This window comes from Aythya ferina (genome assembly GCF_964211825.1).
Source record: "Aythya ferina genome assembly, chromosome: 6".
In the NCBI taxonomy this organism is placed as follows: domain Eukaryota; kingdom Metazoa; phylum Chordata; class Aves; order Anseriformes; family Anatidae; genus Aythya; species Aythya ferina.
In genome coordinates, this window is record NC_140303.1 from 40,494,531 (window position 1) to 40,503,571 (window position 9,041).

A 9,041-nucleotide genomic window follows, 5' to 3' on the forward strand; every position below is an offset into this window, starting at 1 on the left:
GCAGCTCAAAACCACGTTATTGTGACTTTTTTCCTGTTTGCCATGATTAGCAAATCCAGTGCAGGAGGATGTGAGCAGAGGCAGGCTGTTTAAATCCATACAGCCAGAGCACTTTTGCTTCTATTAGATCATAACCACTTGCACCAAGACACAGCTTAAAAATGTCAGAAATGCCACTTATTTGAAGAAATGAGGAGACATTGCTGACTGCTAGGTGAGATGGGAGAAGGAGTATGAAAACTGAAGCTGGTACAAGGGACCAGAAACAGCAATTCTTTTCGTGACACGTTCTTGCAGATGCAGTCGGTGGGGCAGGTGGCTGTGGCAGGGCATGTGGCACTGTTTAGTCTTGGATAGCATCACAAAGAGCTCTGGGGCTCTGTGCTGAGGCTTTAGGAGGTCTGCCTGGAAATCCTTTAGTTCAGTCTACTGCTTTATGTACACAAAAAAATGAAGGTTTTGGTACCTCTTTTGCCCTTTGGCTGGCATGCCTCCCACAGACTGTATATAGATTGCAGTGGCTACACAAAGGTTATGTTTTTTAAGCGAGGTATTCATGTTCACTTCACTACAGCTGCACATCTTCAGTAGCAAAAGGTAAGCTGAGATAATAGCAGCCTTCATACAAAGGAGAGTTTGGCTACTCTCAATGGAGAGCATTTTATGGTCACCTTTCTCCCACTTCACCTCCTTGATCACTTGAGGCGTTTATCCCACTTTTTCCTGACGGTCTCCTCTCTGTGTGCCAGCACCTCCAAAACCATTGGCACCCTGAGCATCCCGTTCTGGCAGCTGGAAGGGATGCAGGGCTGTGCTCCAGCTGTGCCCCCAGCACCCTGCTGCTGCCTCCAGCTAGCGACAGGTCTGTGTTTCACACGGGGGCTGGGAGCCCGGCTGGCTCTGCCCAGCAGCGCTGGCTCTTTGCTCGAGCAGCCAGGCGTCACGACAACATCTGCTCTCCGTGCTCGTCTGCAGATGCCTTGGCTGAGACAAGAGCAGAACGAGCATGGTTTTCACCGCTTCCCCCTCTGCTGTTTGTAAATTGCTTTTCCCAGATGAACTACTTTATCTGTTAAGTGCTGCACTTCTAGCTAGTTTTGCCATTGCTTCTTGTGAGGTCTCCTTTCCTTCCTGCCCTTCACTTTCTCATTACGCTTTTGTACGTCTGTTCTGGCATAATTTGGCTGGTGCTTTAAACTCTGGTGCCTTTATGAGTTATCGCTCGTTCTGACCATCTTGACAAAGACTTTAGAAAGGCTTGCTCCTTTCTGCAGCCTTGCTTGGATTTTGATTTGATTTGGAGGTCTCATTTTAATTCACTTTCACCTTAGGAACAGGCATAATTTTGTAATGACTTAATTTCTTTTTTCCCCCTGGGTAGCAGGGAAATGCAATCACACTTAGGTTCCTCTGGTAGCTCCCATCCAGCACGCAGCAGCAAAGTGTGCTTTGTGGCTCAGATGTGCTGCACACATGCTTGGTTTTGGGGAACATGACAGCCTTACCTATTTTGAAGGAGATGCCCCTTAGGCAATAGCCATGTTTCATTTAGCAGTTAAATTAGATCGGTCCCAGCAGCTGCGTTTGGGATCTTTGGGAACGTGACCTCTGGAGATGCTCTCTCCTTGCCTGCATGGTCCTGCAGCTCCTGCAGCACTGCCAGGAGGTGCATCGGGAGCTCCGACCCATGGCGCTTCCTCAGGAGGGAAGCTGGAGAGCATTAACCTTTTGCTCCAACCTGCCACTAATTGCAAAGCTGTGCACAGACAGAACTGCAATCAATGTCGCCGAGGAGTAAAGGGGGGTAAGGAAATAATTTGGGAAGCAAACAACAAAGTGCTGCTGTACAGGGCAGCTGAGTGCCGTAATGAGCTTTGCTGCTCTGCTCGGCGATGTCTGGAAATGATGTTTGAGTTATGTGATAACACAGCACGGGCATTCACAAAACCTGAAATGGTCACTTTGCATGCAGCCTATAAACAGCTCCAACCTGGGCTTTGAAAGTAGCAGACTGGGCTCCTGAGCAACTTTTCTGTTTGATTTCTGGTGCTCAGCTCCCTTTTCTCTCCCAGAAGGCACACAGTGAGACCTTACGTGTGATTATTTTTTTCCTAATGTCCCTCAGAACGACTTCATCCTTCTTTCCCCTGCTTCACCAGTTGCAGCATGCCCACTGCTGGGTGTTCGTCAACTCCCAGGCTGGTTTTTCCCCTCTCTTTATAGGAGTTATGTAGTGGATCCAGACAGAACAAGCTAAAATGCAATAGCAACCATCAGGTGAACACCATCCTTTCGAAGATAGGACTGTGGCACCTATGCAAAGACGTGGGTTTTTGGACATTTTTGCTGGGGCGCAAAACTCAGGTAAATCCTGACTTGCCAGGCCTGACCCAAGCATGTGCAAGCCCTGTGGCCGAGTTGGCTTCATCCCTGCAGGGCTGGTGTTGGGACGGGGATGCTCCTGCCTCCCCTCTGCTCTGCTGACATGCTGTGGTGCTGAGCAGAGCTGGGACAGACATCAAAACGTGTCCACATACATATATACACATGTATATATGGCTTTGGCAACGGGTAGATATTGCCTGGGCAGCTAGTGCTTGTGTAGCAGAGATGTGGTATTTTTAAACTAAAGGAAAAAAGACTTTAAAAAATAATCTTGTTAATAAAAGCTGATTGGTTCCTAACTTAATTAGAGATGGGAACAAGGGAGCCCGAGTGACATCTGTTACTTCTGCCTTCTGCAACATTTTGTTTTTTCCATGGATGTCACTCAAGGAGAAGCATATTCCTTATCCATTTCTTCTGAGATATAGTTTCAATTCCTTAGCAATTAATATCAGAAATAGCTGTTACGTGAAATGAAGCAGTAACATTTTTTATACTGTGCTGTTTTTGTTCATTCCTTTTATTACACAATTTTATTTCCGATTGTTAGTTACAGTGTGCAAAACAAACCTCCTATGTTTGTTTGAATGCTAATGGCTGTGTGCTGGTTCTGCACGTCCATCTGATCTCTGGAAGGGGCCGACCTGGCAATGCACGCTGCCACCCGTGGGAGCTGCTGCCTGGGGACACCAGCCCCGTCCACAGGAGTGGCTCTGAGGAAGAAGCTGAGGTTGTTTGTCACCTCCCAGGAAAACCTTGCCCCGTGCCTGAGGACTGGGTTTGAGAAGAACAGGCATGAAGCAAAGCTGTCGCTGCCTCGCAGGTCAGCCGAAGGGTATCTGGACCTGGAGCATCCCCTGCTCTTTTGTGACTTGCAGGGATGTAGCCAAGTGCTGAAGTGCTCAGCATGTCCCAGGGGTCCCCTATATAGGTGGGAGGAGGCTCTGGGGGAGCTGAGATGGTAATGGCCGAGCAGGAGCAGGCTCGGGGAGCCGTGAGGGTCGGGTTGTGTCTGCTGGCTCCTGCCCTGTGGAGGAACACAAGATAAAAACCTTGAAACTGTTGCTTACACAAAACCACAATAACGCACAGGGGATGCACATGAGAGTAGTAAATACTGTTTTGCAGTTAATTCAACTACTTAAAGGACTCTTGTGTAAAACAAATCTCATTGCACACAAATCACATTGCATCCCTGACATTACCTTGGCACTTTGTGCTCCACCTTGTAGCCCACTTTGTACCAGAAAACCCTCTTTCTCTCCCTCCCTCATCCAATGCTTTATTTTTGACATGAGACACAAGCTCCTGTTGATGACACTTACCATAAATCAGCAGCAGTCGGGGGCAGGGCCCAGGACAGGCTGCAGAAACCTGAGTGCCATTGATCCGCGTGATTACCGCAGGCACCAAGCCTTCCCTTCCTCCCGTCTGGTTGCCGTCTGCAGGCTCGGTGTGCCCATCCTCTCATTACTTCCGCAGCCATAAAATGCCTGATTTATTGTATCGGGCTGGGGAAGAAGGCTGTTTAACTCGCCAGTGCCCTGTCTGGGCCCCAGGGTGGGTGTGAGGGCTGGGGATGTAGCCTTGCACAGGGCAGCGTGGCGGGGACTGTGCCAGGCTGTGGGGACAGAGGACAAATCGAAAAGCATTTAGCTCTGTACTATGTACCAAAGGATCCAGCTCTTTACTAAGTACTACAGCAACAGAATTTTACTCTCTGAGCTGTGGGATTGCAAGATTAAAAGAGTGCAATAAAGATTCAGGAGAGACCAGTTTTTTGGGATATCTCTGCAACCGACCTGCAGCTGCCCACCTTTGTGTTCCTCACCACCAGGATCTGGCTAAAGGCTGGGAAGGAAGACGAAGTATTGCTACCGATGACACCAAGCTGGGAAGAAGACCAACCAGCGTGGTGCCATGCAAAGAGCAGTGAGCAGCAGAGGGGTGTTAAAAGCCACTCGGGTGACTTTCATTCTGCTGGCTCGAAGTAGCGTGCGTGGAAAACACACCTGAAAGCTGGCTCCTGCCCCAACCCCAGCCTTGTGCTAAAGGGGGGTGTGTTGGCTGCTGTGATGCTTTTGGGTACTAGCCGTGTATTTCTGGTCAAAGCTTGCCCCAAGCATTACTGGGGCTCTCAGAGCAGCACATCTCCACCAGCATCGCACCCAGCAGTGGCTGCCAACCCCTCCGGGACCACGTCTCCAACAGGCTGGGGTGTCCCAGGGGGGTTCAGGAGCACTGCTTGTCCGTGACATCACCTGCAAATTCCTAATCATGTTTAATTGCAGAACCCAGGGAGTACAGCACACATCAGATTTGAACGGGCTGTGGAAAGGACAAAAAACATTAGCAGTTGTAACACAGAGCAAGTTACTGCTCCCCCGACAGATATTTAGCCTTCTGCCTTTAAACATATGAAGGAAATATAAAACAATAAAATAAAACATCACGGGAAAGCTGTTACCTTTCAGATCCAAGTATAAATATTTAAACTCGAGGTGGCTGAAGTTTCGTGGCTCGCTGTCAGAAACGGGCTGAGGGAAACCAGCCGGGCTGGCAGCGCCATGGTACGGAACATGTCAGAGGACAGCACTGGGGTGGCTGCGTAAGCTCTTAAACCCAGACGGGTAAATTAATTTATTCTGTGCTTAACGGTGCCTCGGCACAAGCCCAGGTGCTGCTAATCCTGAAGGCAGGCTGCCCACAGCACCAGAGCCGGGGCATTTTCTGGTTTGGCTCTTTGAGTTTATTCCTGGGGGGGTTTGTAGTGAAAGGTGACGATGCACTGCAGGGGGTTCACTGGAAATTTAAACGTTGGTGTCCAAGAATTTTATTGCAAGCTAATTTTAGTTAAATAGCCTACCTGGAATTCACATGGAAGTGAATGCTTCATAGTTTTCATTTCATAAGAGCTGGAAAATTTTCTGGCTGGGCCATGTCCCCCGTTTAGCTGCAGCCCCAGCAGGGCCCAGCTACCCCTTGGTGCCAAATGCATCTTTGCTGTGCGACTGGTCTGAGAAATCTCACATGGAAAGTCCACAAAACAAAATTACTAGTTCAGTCCTTTAACTCACTTTCTGCAGGAATTTATTCATCGTCTCCAGCGTAGTGCATCTCAGGGTTAAGATCTCAGAGATAAGCAATCAATATCCTCGTAGTGGGGGCCTGGGGGTTTGGGAATTACCAAGACCCTGGGCTCCCCAGGAGGGTGCGTGTTAGCTAAAAGTGCATTTACAGACACAGCAGCTGGCATCTGTTAGAGGTAAATGGTTTGAAAAAATATCTTTCCGTTCCTCACTCTGCACTATTTGTTTTGATCATGATATAAACAGATAGCTTAATAAAACGCTGAAGTATAGCTGCTGAGACTAATGCCCAGCTGGCAAAATATGTGATCTCTGAAGCAAAATCTGCCACATTTTGAATGCATATATTAAAACTAAGGCTTGCTGGTATGTTTTTATGATGATTAATATTTACAATGCTGTGTTTACAACTCACTGTGAAATGAATATCCATTTACTATTTTAAAGTGCTTAATTTTATGAATCATTTCCGGCTACAAACCCAGAATTTAGAGCAGTGCGTAACTTCTGTACAGCTGGAACTCTTTTGCCTATCCATAAATTCAAGCAGTACTTCCCCAGATCCCCATTTCCTTCTTCTCCAGTAAAACCCAGCCTCCACCATGTGCCTCAGAGAAAAGTATTGTGTTTTGGTAAACCATCGCAGGGGGATGTGGTTTGCCTTAATGGACTCATTATTTGCAGTGACACCCCTGTCCCCATGCAGCCCCCTCTTCCCTGTGCAGGTCCCAGTTCTGGGGTTTAATGTTGCTGTGAGCAGAGCTTCCCGGTTAAACCAACCTCCACCTATGCAGTGGGATGGCTGAAAAGCCACACATTTTCACAAAAGATAGTTCTACTAAAGTCTTTGAAATCCTACATTATTATTATTATATATTTTTTTTTTTCATTTTTCCTCATCCTGCAAGGTAAGGTTTCCTTGGAGAGCATAGTTACCTTTCTGGCAGGAAAACCTGATACTGGAGCATCTTATTTGAAAATAAGGATGGGGTAGGTGGGCTGGGAAATAATAAAGTGACACATCTATTGCATGAGGAGTGCTTTAATTATCTTAAAGATTATTTAAGAGAGGGCTGAACTGACCTTTGGGTGAAGTTGTCCCATCCATGCCGGTGCCCTTCCACTGCCCAGGATTCAATTTTCTCCAAATTTCTGCCACACTCCTCTGGCTGCTCGCAGGGTGAGGTGCTGGTTTCCTCGTGGTGCATGGTGCTTGTGCCATGATTACAGTGGTTTTCCTCCAGAGCAGCTGGTTGCAGCGTGGGGACATTTGAACCTTGCATCTTGAAGAACTTCTCCAATCTGGGAAAGCCTATGATTCTGTGAAATACAGCAGGGGTTATAGAAGTTGGTGGGTCCAGGGGTAGCTCGTGGGGATTCCAGCTAAATGTGGCACGAAGGAGGTTTGTGTGTGACGTGTTTACGCAGGGACGGGCAGTTCTGGAACAGCTTCTCCAGCCCTTCCATCAACACCACTCTTCCTCCATCAGCGTTACTCCACAGTCCCGATTCCTGTGGTAAAATTGCTAGAAAAGCCGAGCTTGGCCTGAGCCCAGGCTGCCATTAGGCGAAGAGGAGGGCTGGAGGAGGCGGCCCTCCTCCTTGTGCCTCGCTAGAGGCAGGACCAGGCCCCTTGCACACGAAGGGCACTGCACCATCACTGCCTGCTGCTGCTGGGTGCTTGGTGGACTAGGTCAGGGGAACACATGGGGTGCCACATGGGGCTTGCCTCTCACCATCCTGGCATCTCCTGTGGCTGGAATTAAATGCAATGTCCCCTCCTGAGGGACCTCGGCCTAGCCTGGGCGAGATACAAAGCCCCAGGAATTATTTGCCCCTTGCCCCGCCGTACAGAGGTGGGGGTCAGTGCAGGCAGCCCAGGGTTGGCCTCAGCAGGCTCGCTGCAACACAAAACCGCTCACAGAGGGAAAGAGCTGGCTCCTCAGGTGATAATTTCCAGTAATTAATACCGCAGGGAGAGCTCTACCCCCTAATAGCATAAGAGCCCAGAAAGCCTGCTAGGGAAGTGCCTTTTTCTCAGGGTAATGCATTTCGTTTCTGCGGGTCATTTTCCTGACAGAAACCAGAAATATTGCCTTGTAACAGAGCAGGGCTCTGAGCCTGGCTCCTTGCACACACCTCTGTTTGTTTGCACCTAGCAAAACTGATAAATTTTAAAATAAAAAGCTGTGCCTCATTTTTTAGCTAATTAACCAATTTAGTGCTCTTTGATTTAATATTTATATAAGGTTCATGGATCAAATCCTGCAACTTGTAACTATAGGTAACTAGGGATCTATTCTTGCTAGGTGGCCTCTGAATTGGGTGGGAATTCTTATTGCAGGGAGGTGTAAATACAGGTGTTAAGGATTCAGGTGGCATGACTCAAAATGTGAACATCTTCAGGCAGAGGATTCACTCAGCCCTGAGCAAACTCTGCTGTGGCTCCTTCAGAATTGGCTGCAAGCAGCTAATTACAGATCAGCTGGTAAATGACATGCTTTCAAGAGCTGTTCCAGGCCTGAATGCAGGACACAAATAAACTGAAGGAGGGAAAAGGAGCAGAGCCCCTCACTAGCACATCTCTGTAAATGTGGCTAGTTGTGTTCAAGCCTTCGCGTTCTGGGGAAAGCATAAAAATTAGTGGCTGGTGGAAACGTATCAGTTACATTTACTGGAAGGAAAGAAAAAGGCAAACACTGTTCCCCTGGAGCTCCCCCATCCCCCAGTCCTCGCCATGCACACACTGCGCTGGCTGCACCAGGTGAGGCAGGTGGCAGTGAGGGCTGCAACCAAACAGTGCTGTGCCTTACACCCAGAGCCAGTAACAATGTGCTCAATGAGAGCACGCAGACAAAGAAAAGTATCAGGAGCCTCATCCCCCAAAACCGAAAATGATAGTTTATAGGAATTATTTCTTTTTATTTTATTTCAAGAAGCTCAATTAAACAAAAGTTTTAAAAAGCAAAGCTCTCTCAGACCTGGAATCCACCCCAAAATGCTTTCTAGAGAAAATAATATATTTCAAGTGGCTTGACAGCTGTAGCGATCCTTTTGTACTTTATTAGGATAAAGAGTCAGTCTTCTCCATCCATTGTGGAGATTTAATAAAACCTGCTTTCTGTAGCTCAGCGTTTCCTTTGCTTTTCTCTGCTTCTTCACTTTCCTTTCCAGCTCGTGGCAGAGGGGAAAGCAAGGCACAGCAGTTTTGCAGTTTGCTCCTGCTCTGGGAGCATTTTGCACACTCTCATGACAATGTTCCTGCGAGCACAGGGTGCAGGACTGAGCACAGAGCTTGCAGGGTGTGGGGGTGGGATGCTGACACCTTTCCTCCCTGGGGTGTTACAGAGGGAGTGGGGCGAGGGGCGCTTGGCTCAGATCACACTTGTAGAAGGGAAGAGGAGTGAGGTAAAATAGTCCTTTGGCTTTTCTTTTCCTTTACATTACAAGTCTCCCAACCTCACTATTTTGCTCATCTTGATTTGGGGGAACACAAGAAGAAGGGAAGGTTTTGTGCCCTCAGCCCAGCTCCCAGCCCCATCCATGGGGGACTCCCAGCTCCATGCC

General features: G+C 48.2%; 2 long non-coding RNA genes across 6 annotated transcripts in view; one reads left to right on the forward strand and one right to left on the reverse strand.

Annotated features, from left to right (window-relative positions):
• The window catches only part of LOC311438903, a 40,457-nt gene extending 35,630 nt beyond the window's left edge, over positions 1 to 4,827 (forward strand). The window contains exons 5-6 of one of the 5 annotated variants that reach the window (XR_014694418.1): positions 2,224 to 3,208; positions 4,223 to 4,827. This is a non-coding gene — a long non-coding RNA (uncharacterized lncRNA). Of the gene's footprint in view, positions 1 to 2,223; positions 3,717 to 4,222 lie in introns of those variants that run through there. The other 4 variants (XR_014694419.1, XR_014694420.1, XR_014694416.1 and 1 more) reach the window with 4 other exon arrangements.
• On the reverse strand, positions 3,276 to 5,171 carry LOC311438905. The gene is made up of 3 exons (XR_014694423.1): positions 4,853 to 5,171; positions 3,711 to 4,006; positions 3,276 to 3,412 (listed from the first exon to the last, which is right to left on the reverse strand). It is a non-coding gene; the product is annotated as an uncharacterized lncRNA (long non-coding RNA).
• Between the last annotated feature and the right edge of the window lie 3,870 nt (positions 5,172 to 9,041).